At 42.2% G+C, this 12,869-nt stretch overlaps 1 protein-coding gene across 2 annotated transcripts in view; it reads left to right on the forward strand.

Moving 5' to 3' along the window:
* The window catches only part of CORO1C (coronin 1C), a 90,050-nt gene that overhangs the window by 9,499 nt on the left and 67,682 nt on the right, over positions 1 to 12,869 (forward strand). The window lies entirely within an intron of this gene.

The following is a 12,869-nucleotide window of genomic DNA, read 5'->3' on the forward strand; positions in this document are numbered from 1 at the left end:
ATGGTTCAAATTCATTTCCCTACTAGACTACCACTGTTATTCAGAGTTGGGATGACTACAGGCTTTATTCGTGTCATTTCACTCATGTTCTTTAACCCTTTTAGAGGTGTACAATGTTAATATTTTTAAAGAGGAGGTTCCTTACTGATAAACAGATTGTCTCTTTGGAATATTTGCGTTCAGTCATTGCAGCAAGGTTTCAAGGGGAAAGTTGAGCAGAGGCATGTGAAGTCAGGCAGAGCCCATGTAAGGAGGCTAGTCCTGATACCTGGAATCAGGAAGAAACCATGCCTGCTTTAGAAAGGTTCTTCCTGTTACTCCAAAACAGTGACTCTGCTAATTTTTTTTTCAAAATGCTTATGAACCTTTTTTTTTCCTTTTCCGTTTGGGAACTTCACAGTTTGAAAGGGTCTTAGGTTTTGGCAAAGTGGCTTGGTTTCTGTGACCTTTGGGAAGTTGATCAGGGCATGGTAGTGATTGTAAATTTCATGTCTATTTTTCTATTCTTTTATAAACTTACCAAAAAGCCACTTTTTTCTCAAACAGTGGGAAATTATTGACCTCTCCATTCTGTTAGTGCCTCTGTGAAGGGTTTGAACTACCTGGTTTCAAAGAACTCTTCTCATTCAAACATTTTATGCAAAATATATTAGGGACTTGATTTTTCTGGTGTCATTTTAAAAATTCATATTCACAAAGTCTGTTATGGCAAGCTTAGTGTTTTGATTTACTTTTAAATTATGTAAGAGTTTAAAAAATACATTACAAGCCTCCTTCAGCCCTCAAGCACATGACTCTTTGATGGTGAATTCTGCAGTGTAGGCTGTGAGCTCTGTGGGAATTCAGGAGACAGGCGTTGGAGAGTCAGTGTTTGTGGCCACTGGGAGTGAGATCCTGCCTGAGGATGTGCCTAATAGTACTGGGCTGACTCAGAACTGGTGTAATTAGGGAAGAGTAGTGTAAGATGGGTAGATGAGATGGCCCTGATTGTGGAAAGTGATGATAATAGGTTATGCATTTATACAATATGTTAGAGTAAAATGTAACTATGGTTTGGTTATGGAGTTATAAAGGTAGATGAAAGTGTAGTTTGTGGGTACCACTAGTGTTAGTGATTTCTATGCTAATACTAATTACATTTGGATTGAATGACTAGAAATTGAGTATAGAATTATTTTCTAGTTTGTGAAAGTGAACACCTTATAATACTGCTATATTCCACGTTCCTTAAAGATAGAGGATATCTTACACATTTTGGTGCCTCCATTTCCTAGCATATTGCCTGCTGCATAGTAGCCGCTCAATAAATGTTAATTGAGTAATTTAATTTCAACTTTGCATGATACACTTGTGATATTGTCAGTCTTTCCATTTTCCTAGAAGATGAAAGGAATAAAGATGTTTTCTATAGCCTAGGACTACTAATTATAAATATTTGCCGGGTATGGTGGCTCATACTTGTAATCCCAGCACTTTGGGAGACCGAGGCGGGTGGATCACCTGAGGTCAGGATGTCGAGACCAAACTGGCTAACATAGTGAAACCCTGTCTCTACTAAAAATACAAGAAATTAGCTGGGCGTGGTGGCGGGTGCCTGTGTTCCCAGCTACTCGGGAGGCTGAAGCAGGAAAATGGCGTGAACCTGGGAGACGGAGCTTGCAGTGAGCTGAGATTGCACCACTGCACTCCAGCCTGGGCAGTCCAGCCGGGGTGACAAAGCGAGACTGCATCTCAAAAAAAAAAAAAAAAAAAAAAGTCTTATGTTATTGTAAGCTAACTTCATAATTTTCATTGTAAATAAATATGTTAGCAAGATGTTTATATGTGTAAATTTACACACACAGACATGTATACACATTCCTTTATTGAAACATGGTTTATTTGTAAAGCAAATTTTGGGGTTTTGATTATTTAAGCATATATTCTGATAAAACGCAGGATAACAACATTTTGGTACTCATTGAAAATTTACTTAATTGATTTCTTGAATAAATTAAAAATATTGGCAGCATGGGTTTCTTATGGCTGTATTTTATAGCTCTGGTTAGCAAGTTTGTGTGTGCGTGTATGTGTCTGTATGAGTGTTTGAGACAGGGTCTTGCTCTGTCACCCAAGCTGGAGTGCAGTGGTGTGATTGAAGCTCAGTGCAGCCTCGCCCTCCCAGGCTCAAGTGATCCTCCTCTCGAGTAGCTAGGATTACAGGCATACGCCACTGTGCCTGGCTAATGTTTTAATATTTTTGTAGAGATAGGGTCTCACTGTGTTCCTCAGGCTGGTTTCCAACTCCTGAGCTCAAGTGATCCTCTCGCCTCAGCCTCCCAAAGTGCTGGGATTATAGGCGTGAGCCACTGTGCCCGGCCTGGTTAGCAAGTTTGACTTTAGAGTCAATAAAGTAACATCCCAACGGAAGCATACTTTCATTTAAGAATGAAGATAGTTATGAGAAGAACCATAATTCCTGTCAAGGGGATTTAAAGTTAAAGTAGCCATTGAAAAAGCAGTTTTCCTTCACTATCTTTCTCTTCTTGAGTTTCTCATCCTTTAATGCGCTATTGTCATTGCCTTATGTTCTCCCTGGAGGAGGAGGAGGAGGAGGAGGTGAAGGTGGAGGTTTGTCTGTAGTGGACCCCTAGGTGTTCCCCGCCCAGCACCAGAGAAACCATAGGGCAGGCCCTAGGGCATTTGAGTGACTCCTGGAGCCCCAAGGATTTAATGTATTTGAGAATTCATTTGACTTGAGAATTTGACAAGAACCGAGTAAGTTAAGATAGGGTGAATTGTGCACCACTTCAACTGTTAAAATGATCTCGTTGCTTAGGAGTTCATTTATACATATTAAAGTTTGAAAAACTGTAGACTTTTGTTTATGTTGTATTCACGATAAGTGGTCACAAAAAATGAATTATTTTGTAATTGCATTTGTGTGTGTGTGTGTGTGTGTTATTTCTGGCAGTTTTTAGAGAGTACCATAAACCATAAATGTAGTTGTTTAAAAACGTATTAGGGATAGGAAGCCCCTGGATCTTTTTGCTGGCCTTCTACTTAAAATTATTTTAAAATTATTGTCCTACTTTCATTTGAGGAATAGATAATTTGTCTTTGGTTACTATTATGATGTCCAATTAATTTAACATAGAGAATTAAAGATTATAATTTTCAAGTCTTGATACATTTTGGAAGGAAAATGGGTTTGGGAGAGTTAGGGCTGCAGTTTTACCAGCTACGGCTGATAAAAGCTTCTGATAGTATTCACTCTTAGAATATTTAGCCCAAATGTTTCCTTCTGAAAGTGGGCTGTGTTTGTCTTCACTTCCCTAGAGATATTTTCATTTTATTGGTGAAATTGAATGTGTGGAGTTTTCTTCCTGAAGAGCCTGAGACCTTCTTCTAAAGGTGTTGAATGGTGCTAAAATATTTATTTGGTAGTAACTACATTGTCTCCAGTGAGTTAAATTCTTACAGTTTCTTGTACTCTATTGTAGATACTGATATTGAGTGTTTTGGTTTTTTTTTCTCCCCTTTAGAAGATACATATGCTGATAAGTATTTTTAATTTTAACAAAAGGGATCAGGCAGACAAAATTATTTTTCCTAAGGTGTAGTAAGATTGCAAGCACTATGCTTTCCTATTTCTATAGGATGTCTGAAAATTCCAGAAACATAGGGAGATTTTTATTTTAAACAGTGTTAGTTTTCATTTTCTTTTCTTTTCTTTCTTTTTTTTTTTTTTGTTTTTTGAGGTGGAGTCTCGCTTTGTTGCCCAGGCTGGAGTACGGTGGCACAATCTCTGCTCACTGCAACCTCTGCCTCCCAGATTCAAGCGATTCTCCTGCCTCAGCCTCCCGAGTAGCTGGGACTACAGGCACCCACCACCACGCCCGGCTAATTTTTTATATTTTTAGTAGAGACAGGGTTTTAAAGTGTTAGCCAGGATGGTCTTGATCTCCTGACCTTGTGATCCACCGGCCTCGGCCTTCCAAAGGGCTGGGATTACAGGCGTGAGCCACTGCGCCCAGCCTAATTTTTGTATTTTTAATACAGATGGGGTTTCACAATGTTGGCCAGACTGATCTTGAACTCCTTAACTCAGGTGATCCACCTGCCTCAGCTTCCCAAAGTGCTGGGATTACAGGTGTGAGCCACTGTGCCCGGCCTAGTTTTCATTTTCAAATAGCACACTCAATATGTTTTTCTTCAAGCTCCACACACTTTTGTGAGCAAAAGTATGTACTTTTAAAGCCATGGATCCAATTATTAATGTGAAAAGGTAATTACATTTAAAAAAATAAATTTTAAAGTATTTTTCCCATGGTTTTACTCTTTTCAGATACTTTACTTGTCAACAGAAGGCTCTTTGAAGCTACTACTAAGAGGTAGTTACGAAGTCTTTCTCCACACCAAAGAGAAGGTGGGAAGGCACCCCAAGCATTTGGTTGCATGAGTCAAATTAGGCATCACTGTTGATGCACCCTTCATATCTAAAACAGTTTTAAATTCAGTTGACTTCAAGTCTTTTGACTCCATCATCTCTGTTTCTGCTGGGACTGTGACTTGTGGCCTGGACAAGTGCAGTGACTTCCTAACTAGCTTCCCTGAATACTCTCAGATGCTCCCACCTGCAGATCCATTCTCCAGCTTCATTCAACGTGAGCTTTTAAAATGCAAATCTAATTATGTGACATACTCATACTTAAAAAATTTTCTGTGGCTCCCAAGACTGCAAGTAAAGATAAAATCCTTAACATGGCCTAGAAAGCCCTCTGTGATCTGGGTTCTGCTGATCTTCCAGCCTCCTCTACCCTTTGCCTCTGGGCTCCAGTCCCTGCGGGCTAAGTAGTCCAGATTCTGACAAGTGCTTGCTTTTGATACAGACTCTTGATATATTTTGTTGTTCCTCCCAGCTGGGACTCACTTTTCTTCTCTTACTGCCCAGTTGACTTCTCGTTCTTTGATTTCTTAAGTGTCGCTTCTCTGACTGGTTGTGTTCCCCTGATTATTGACTCAGTTACCTTGTGTTCTTCTGCATTCCAGCACTTGCCACAGCAGCATGCTAATGTTTGCATGAATATCTGATTGTGGTGTGTCTTCTGCAGTGGACTGTAAGCTCCATGAGAGCAGCGGCCAGGCTGCTTGCTCACAGTTATGTCTCTCATGTCTAGTATGGTGCTAGGTGCAAGGTCAAAGCCCAGTGAATAGTTGTTGAATAAAAGAATGACTGGGATTAAGGACCTATTCAACATTCATAGTTGAGTATATGTATAATATGTATAACCCTGTGGATGTTAGTAAGTAATTTACTAACTGGTTTGCAGTGAGTTGTGTCTTTTTTACCGGGGGGATGTGGACTGTATCCCAGTAGACTCTGATAGGACCCTAGAAATCATTCATTTTAGTTCTTCCATTTTATAGATGAAGAAACAAACAACCTGAGGACCAAAATGATCTAGCTGGGTCGGTGACTATGTCAAGATAAATTTGTGTCTGACATCCAAGTCAGAGATTTTCCTACTCTCCTTTGATGTTCCTTTGAAACACTGTCAGGAGTACATATTCATTTAATTCATTTAATCTCTGCTTGCCCAAGGTATGGGTTAAAAAGGGAAGGCTGAAATTCTTCAGGTGAAGGTGATTATTTTGTTTTTTGACACTGCTAGTTTTGCCTGTGACTAGCCTTATGAAGTTTTTAATAAAATATCCCCATCCCTTTTAAGATATGAGCATCCAGTAATTTCATTTCCTGGTATAACAATATTGGCAAAGAATTAATAAAATTTTATTGTCTACTCCATATGACTAAGTAGTGAAAAACAGACTTAACAAGTTTGAACAGTCATACAGTGTGTTTTTTTACCAGTTGTTGATAAGAAAAGTAGGTCATCAATATAGAAAGAATGTTTAGAAACATATTCAAGGATTAATTTTTTTTTTTTTGAGGCAGAATCTCGTTCTGTCACCAAGCTGGAGTGCAGTGGCGATCTTGGCTCACTGCGAATTCCGACTCCCAGGTTCAAGCGATTCTCCTGCCTCAGCCTCCTGAGTAGCTGGGATTATAGGCATGTGCCACCACGCCTGGCTAATTTTTGCATTTTTAGTAGAGACGGGGTTTCACCGTGTTGACCAGGATGGTCTCGATCTCCTGACCTTGTGATCCGCCCGCCTCGGCCTCCCAAAGTTCTGGGATTACAGGCGTGAGCCACCCCACCCGGCTTCGAGGATTAATTTTTAAGTGAGATTGCTAGGTCACTCATGTCTATAAAAGTTCTGCAGTTGGTTTAAGACCTCTTGGGATTAATTTGGCTCTTTGAGTTGTGTTCTGCTCTTTGAAGAGAGACACAGAATTCAGCTTCTGAGTCTGGTCTCCTGTGGTGCACTTTAGGGAGATGGCTGCTGCCTCAGGCGATTTTATGTGGTTCCGCAGCGTGTCCCGCAGTGTGTCCCCGGTGGGCAGGTAGCGCCTGCCTTTGTCTTCCCAAGGGAGGTTTCTTCAGCAATGCTTTTTCAAAGCTCCAGGGACCAAAAGAGGTGGTTGTGTTTATAAAGATGCTGGTGATAAGCAGAAAATTGGGAGATGTGGAGGATTGTAAACATGTCATCCTTGCACATTATCTCTGTAATAGAAATATATATTTCTGTCATTGAAGAGCTAGAGATGATTTCGAAGTCCTTATATTTTCTCACATTTTAGTAACTGCAAAATTTCTGTAGTGTCATTCCTATATTTTAAATGAGTTACAGGCCTCATTATGGCATCTTTTAGTTCATAAAAGATAAAAGGGTCTCTCTTTAATAAGGTGTGAGAGAATTATAGCTTTTATTTTTTTTATTTTAAGAGACATGGTCTCGCTTTGTCTTCTGGGTTCGAGTTCAGTGGTGCAGTAATAGCTCAGTGCAGCCTCAAACTCCTGGGCTCAAGGGATCCTCCTGCTTCAACCTCCCAAACTGCTGGGATTACTGGCATGAGCCACCACACGCAGTCCAATTTTAGGAATTTTATCTTTTGTCTTCAGGTTTGTTATGTGTTACTGTTTTGCTGCTCATTTTACTTCTTGTCAGACTTGATTTTCAGCAGTCATTTTCACAGCGTCACATTCCGCTCTGCAATGCGCTCACTGACTTTCTGCTTCACATTGCTGGTGAGTGCTTACGTTTGACGTTATGTGGTCCCCAACCTCTCTTTGTAAGAAGTTCCTAAAATAAGTATAGATTATAAAATGTAAATATAGGAATGCTCGTCTTTGAAAACTTTAGAAAGTATGATACCTCTTTATTATACCTCACCTTTTTTTTTTTTTTTTTTTTGAGACGGAGTCTGGCTCTGTCCTCCAGGCTGGAGTGCAGTGGCCGGATCTCAGCTCACTGCAAGCTCCGCCTCCCGGGTTTACGCCATTCTCCTGCCTCAGCCTCCCGAGTAGCCTGGACTACAGGCGCCCGGGACTACAGGCGCCCGCCACCTCGCCCGGCTAATTTTTTGCATTTTTTTAGTAGAGACGAGGTTTCACTGTGTTAGCCAGGATGGTCTCGATCTCCTGACCTCGTGATCCGCCTGTCTCGGCCTCCCAAAGTGCTGGGATTACAGGCTTGAGCCACCGCGCCTGGCTATACCTCACCTTTTATTTTTATTTTTATTTTTTTGGGGGGTCTCACTCTGTCACCTAGGCTGGAGTGCGGTGTTGTGATCTCGGCTCGCTGCAATCTCTGCCTTCCAGGCTCAAGCGATCCTCCTGCCCTCAGCCTCCTGAGTAGCTGGGACCACAGGTATATACCACCATGCCCGGCTAATTTTTTGTATTTTTGGTAGAGATGAGATTTTGCCATGTTGCCCAGGCTGGTCTCCAACTCCTGAGCTCAGCCTCCCAAAGTGCTGGAAATACAGGTGTGAACCACCGCACCTGTAATGTCTCACCTTTTAGATATTATCCTCGGAGTGTGTGTATGTGTGTGTTTCTAGTGTTTTATGCGTGCTCTTTCAGGTTGTTCCTTTTGTTTTTTTTTTTTTGAGACTGAGTTTCGCTCTGTTGCCAGGCTGGAGGAGTGCAGTGGCGCAATCTTGGCTCACTGCAACATCCACCTCCCGGGTTCAAGCGATTCTCCTGCCTCAGCCTCCGGAGAGTAGTTGGGACTACAGTTGTGCGCCACCACACCATGCTAATTTTTGTGTTTTTAGTAGAGATGGGGTTTCACTACGTTAGCCAGGATGGTCTCAATCTCTTGATTTCGTGATCTGCCCACCTTGGCCTCCCAAAGTGCTGGGATTACAGGTGTGAGCCACCATGTCCAGCCCAGGTTGTTCCTTTCTTGGACAACTGAGCACATAGTCCTCTGACTAAACTAAGGATTTTCAGTGAGAAGCAAGATTTGCTTCCTTGGTCATAACAGATGCCCTCTGTTGTTTGTCTCAGTACATTTGAATGCCTACAGCTGGTTTCTGTATTTTGATTTTTCCATTTTTACTCATGTTTATAAAGTGTACGCAAAGTGCAGTTTCATATTTAAGTGTTATACAACTGGCCAGCTGGACTGGGGGCTGTCAAAGCAGCACCCGCAGGATAGCGCTCTAAGTCCCATTGTTGGCGGATGTGGAGAAACTGAATTGTATATATGATTTGGGATTGATGGTTGGAAAAGTGTGACAGTTCATGGGCCGAAAAGTTGGAATTGCCCTGTACTTTGAAGTTTGAGGTCTCTGCTTCTTTTTCAGAAGTTCTTTATCTTTGGAGGAGTTATAGTCTCTAGGCTGAAATGTGATGAGCCTGGAATTGATGAGCTTCGGAACCCTCTCCAGTCCTACCTCTGAGGCCAGAGCCTGGAGGCTTCTTGGTAGATCTTATTTGCATTTTCTCTTTATTCTTAGAAACTTTAAAAACTAAAGGATATTGAGTTATTGAATTGAAACAAAATGCACTTTTACTGGTATGCCTCATTCTTGGCATCTTACCTGTTACCTGGATTAATAATGATGGGATGAAACTATTTGGAAGGCTGTAATGCATGTGAATTTTTTTCCCTTAATTTTTACCATTCCTGGTGTCATGATCAATTGAACCAACATCAAGGCTATTCATACTTGCAGTCAGTCGGTCATGCTAAGTGGTCAGTAGTTTTTCCAGAAAAAACATTTTTTTCACCGGGCGCAGTGGCTCAAGCCTGTAATCCCAGCACTTTGGGAGGCCGAGGCGGGCAAATCACGAGGTCAGGAGATCGAGACCATCCTGGCTAACCCGGTGAAACCCTGTCTCTACTGAAAATACAAAAAACTAGCCGGGCGTGGTGGTGGGCGCCTGCAGTCCCGGCTACTTGGGAGGCTGAGGCAGGAGAATGGCGTAAACCCGGGAGGCGGAGCTTGCAGTGAGCTGAGATCGTGCCACTGCACTCCAGCCTGAGTGACAGAGCAAGACTCCGTCTCAAAAAAAAAAACAAAAAACATTTTTTTCAACAAGTTCGTGTCGGCAGTGGAATACGAATTTCTTTCAGCCAAAACTGCTGTGTATGAGGAGAGCTGTTGTGTATCTGACATTTTGCTGTGCTTTATAGCAAATGTTGCATGTGGTCCTTTTTCTTCCTTTTTTAAACAGCTTCTATTAAAATAGATAAGGCATGTTTTTTTCTTGGAATGTCTTATGTATGAATCTGTTAAAGAGTTGCATGCAGTAAAAATATGCCGTTTGTTAGGTAAATTCTTTCTTTGAGTGTCACTGCTGGATTTCATTTAGAAAATTTGAAAAAGCTCAGCTATCTCATATTCAGAAATGTTTACTTTTTTTTTTTTTTTTTTAAGAGACCTGATCTTGCTAGAGTGCAGTGGCATGATCATAGCATACTGCAGCCTCAAACTCCTGGACTCAAGCAGTCTCCCTGCATCAGCCTTCGTAGAGACAGTGTCTCATTATGTTGTCCAGGCTGGTCTTGAACCCCTGGCCTTAAGCGATCTCCCCACCTCAGCCTCCCAGAATGCTGGGATTACAGGCGTGAGCCAACATGCCCAGCCAAATTTTTATATTTAATCAGAGTACCTCCTATGTTTGCTTTGGGTGTCTGCTCTCTTGTGAATGTGTATTCTGTATTCTGTGTAGGCTTACATATTATTGCATTTCCAGCTTCTTCTTCTTCTTCTTTTTTTTTTTTTGGAGACAGAGTTTTGCTTGTTGACCAGGCTGGGGTGTAGTGGCACAATCTTGGCTCACTGTACCCTCCACCCCCTGGGTTCAAGCAGTTCTCATGCCTCAGCCCCCTGAGTAGGTGGGATTACAGGCACCCGCCACCACGCCCAGCTAATATTTTGTCTTTTAGTAGAGCGGAGTTTCACCATGTTGGCCAGGCTGTTCTCAAACTCCTGAGCTCAGACAGTCCACCTGTCTCAGTCTTCCAAAGTGCTAGGATTTACAGGTGTGAGCCACCTTGCCCAGTCTCCAGCTTCTTAAAAGGAATTTTTAACTACTGTCATTGTCATTTAAATAGCTGAGTTTAGGATAATTGTCTCCTCATCTGCTGTCTTACCTGCCTTTTTCTATTAAATAACACACCGGATCTCTTCTACGTTAAAGTACCTGCCATACAGGTAACAGTGGCTTGGAGGGAACATGGTCTTTTCCTCTAATGGGACATTTTAGACTCTTCTTGCGGTTGCCACTGGCCGAGGGAGCATTCTCTGCCCACTGAACACTTGAGTAATTGATGCCCTGGAATGGTCTCAGCAAATGGGCTGAGCAGGATTTTGCTACTAGTAGGGGTTTTCCTGTATGTGTTCCTAGCAGGATGTGTTTCCTTTTGTATGAACCATAGAAGTACATCTGCTGGAATCTTTAAACAGATAGCTTTTCAATAAACAGGAAAAATGTCAACATTGTCATTTTTTATGAGATGGAAGTAGAGGGAATAGAGAAAAAAATGTAACATTTACTCAGGTGTTTTGAGTGCATTTTATTTGGTGCTGTTGCAATATAAATACCCTGTCTTGTCTGCATTTTTTCCTCCTAACACCCAACATCATGTTTCCTAAATAACTTATAAGATAACTGTTCTTTTTTTTTTTTGAGATGGAGGTTTGCTCTGTCACTCAAGCTGGAGTGCAGTGATGCAATCTCGGTTCACTGCAACCTCTGCCTCCCAAGTTCAAGCAATTGGCCTACCTTAGCCTCCTGAATAGCTGGGATTATAGGCGTGTACCACCACACCCAGCTAATTTTTGTATTTTTAGTAGAGATGGGGTTTTGCCATGTTGGCCAGTCTAGTCTCAAACTCCTGACCTCAGGTGATCCACTTGTCTCGGCCTCCCAAAGTGCTGGGATTACAGGCGTGAGCCACCATGCCCGGCCCTTTTCTTTCCTTTGTATTTTGTTTTTTGAGACGTGGTCTTGCTCTGATACCTAGGCTGGAGTGCAGTGGCATGATCATGGCCCACTGCAGCCTTGATTTCCTGGGCTCCAGCAATCCTCCCACCTCAGCTCCCCGAGTAACTGGGACCACGGGGGTGTACTACAGCATCAGAGCCAGCTAATTTTTTTTATTTTTTGTAGAGATAGGGTCTTACTATCTCTTACTATGTTGCCTGGGCTGATCTTAAACTCCTTGGCTCAAGTGATCCTCCTGCCTCATCCTCCCAGAATGCTGGGAGTACAACTATGAACCACCGTGCCTGGCATATAAATTTTCTACATTTAACTTCACATAGTAGTATTATAAGGAGCATGCCTTTACACTCTCCTAGAGGTTGAAGATTATCAGCTGACTAATAAGATGATTATTGCAAGAGTACAAATTTTCTCTGACAAAGCCTTTAAACCATAGAGGTAGACCCTTATTTTTACTTGTTCTTGGTTAAAATGTTCACCCAACATGTAAGACAAATTTTAGGCTGGGTGCTGTGGCTCACACCTGTAATCCCAGCACTTTGGGAGGCCAAGGCGGGCGGATGACGAGATCAAGAGATCGAGACCATCTTGGCCAATATGGTGAAAACCCATCTCTACTAAAAATACAAAAATTAGCAGGGTGTAGTGGCATGCACCTGTAGTCCCAGCTACTCGGGAGGCTGAGGCAGGAGAATCGCTTGAACCCGGGAGACGGATGTTGCAGTGAGCCAAGATTGCGCCACTGCACTCCTCCAGCCTGGCAACAGAGTGAGACTCAGTCTCAAACAAAAACAAAAGGAACAACCTGAAAGAGCACGCATAAAACACTAGAAACACACACACACACACACACACACACACACACCGAGGATAATATCCAAAAGGTGAGACAGGTGCGGTGGTTCACACCTGTATTCCCAGCACTTTGGGAGGCTGGTTTATAGTATATATATATAATCAAATAATCTGCAACCATCAACACAGTCAATTTAGAACATTTTCATTACCTCAAAAGAAAATAAGAAAATGTTCAGTTGTGTGTTTTTTTTTTTTTTTTGAGGCGGAGTCTCGCTCTGTCGCCCGGACTGGAGTGCAGTGGCCAGATCTCAACTCACTGCAAGCTCCGCCTCCCGGGTTTACGCCATTCTCCTGCCTCAGCCTCCCGAGTAGCTGGGACCACAGGCGCCCGCCACCTCGCCCGGCTAGTTTTGTATTTTAGTAGAGACGGGGTTTCACCGTGTTAGCCAGGATGGTCTCGATCTCCTGACCTCGTGATCCGCCCGTCTCGGCCTCCCAAAGTGCTGGGATTACAGGCTTGAGCCACCGCGCCCGGCCGAAAATGTTCAGTTGTAAACTTCCGAATTAAGATGGCATATTATCAAACTTAGGAGTTCTATTATCAGCTATCTTGTCCCAAACTGATCAAATCATAAATTAGATGACTAAAATGTCCCCCTAAAACTAAAGCATTTTATAAAGGGATCTAATTCTCAAAAAAAAAAAAAAAAAAAAAAAAGTAAG

The sequence above is a fragment of the Rhinopithecus bieti genome, unplaced genomic scaffold (genome assembly GCF_001698545.2).
Source record: "Rhinopithecus bieti isolate Rb0 unplaced genomic scaffold, ASM169854v2 scaffold_11933, whole genome shotgun sequence".
Lineage (NCBI taxonomy): Eukaryota > Metazoa > Chordata > Mammalia > Primates > Cercopithecidae > Rhinopithecus > Rhinopithecus bieti.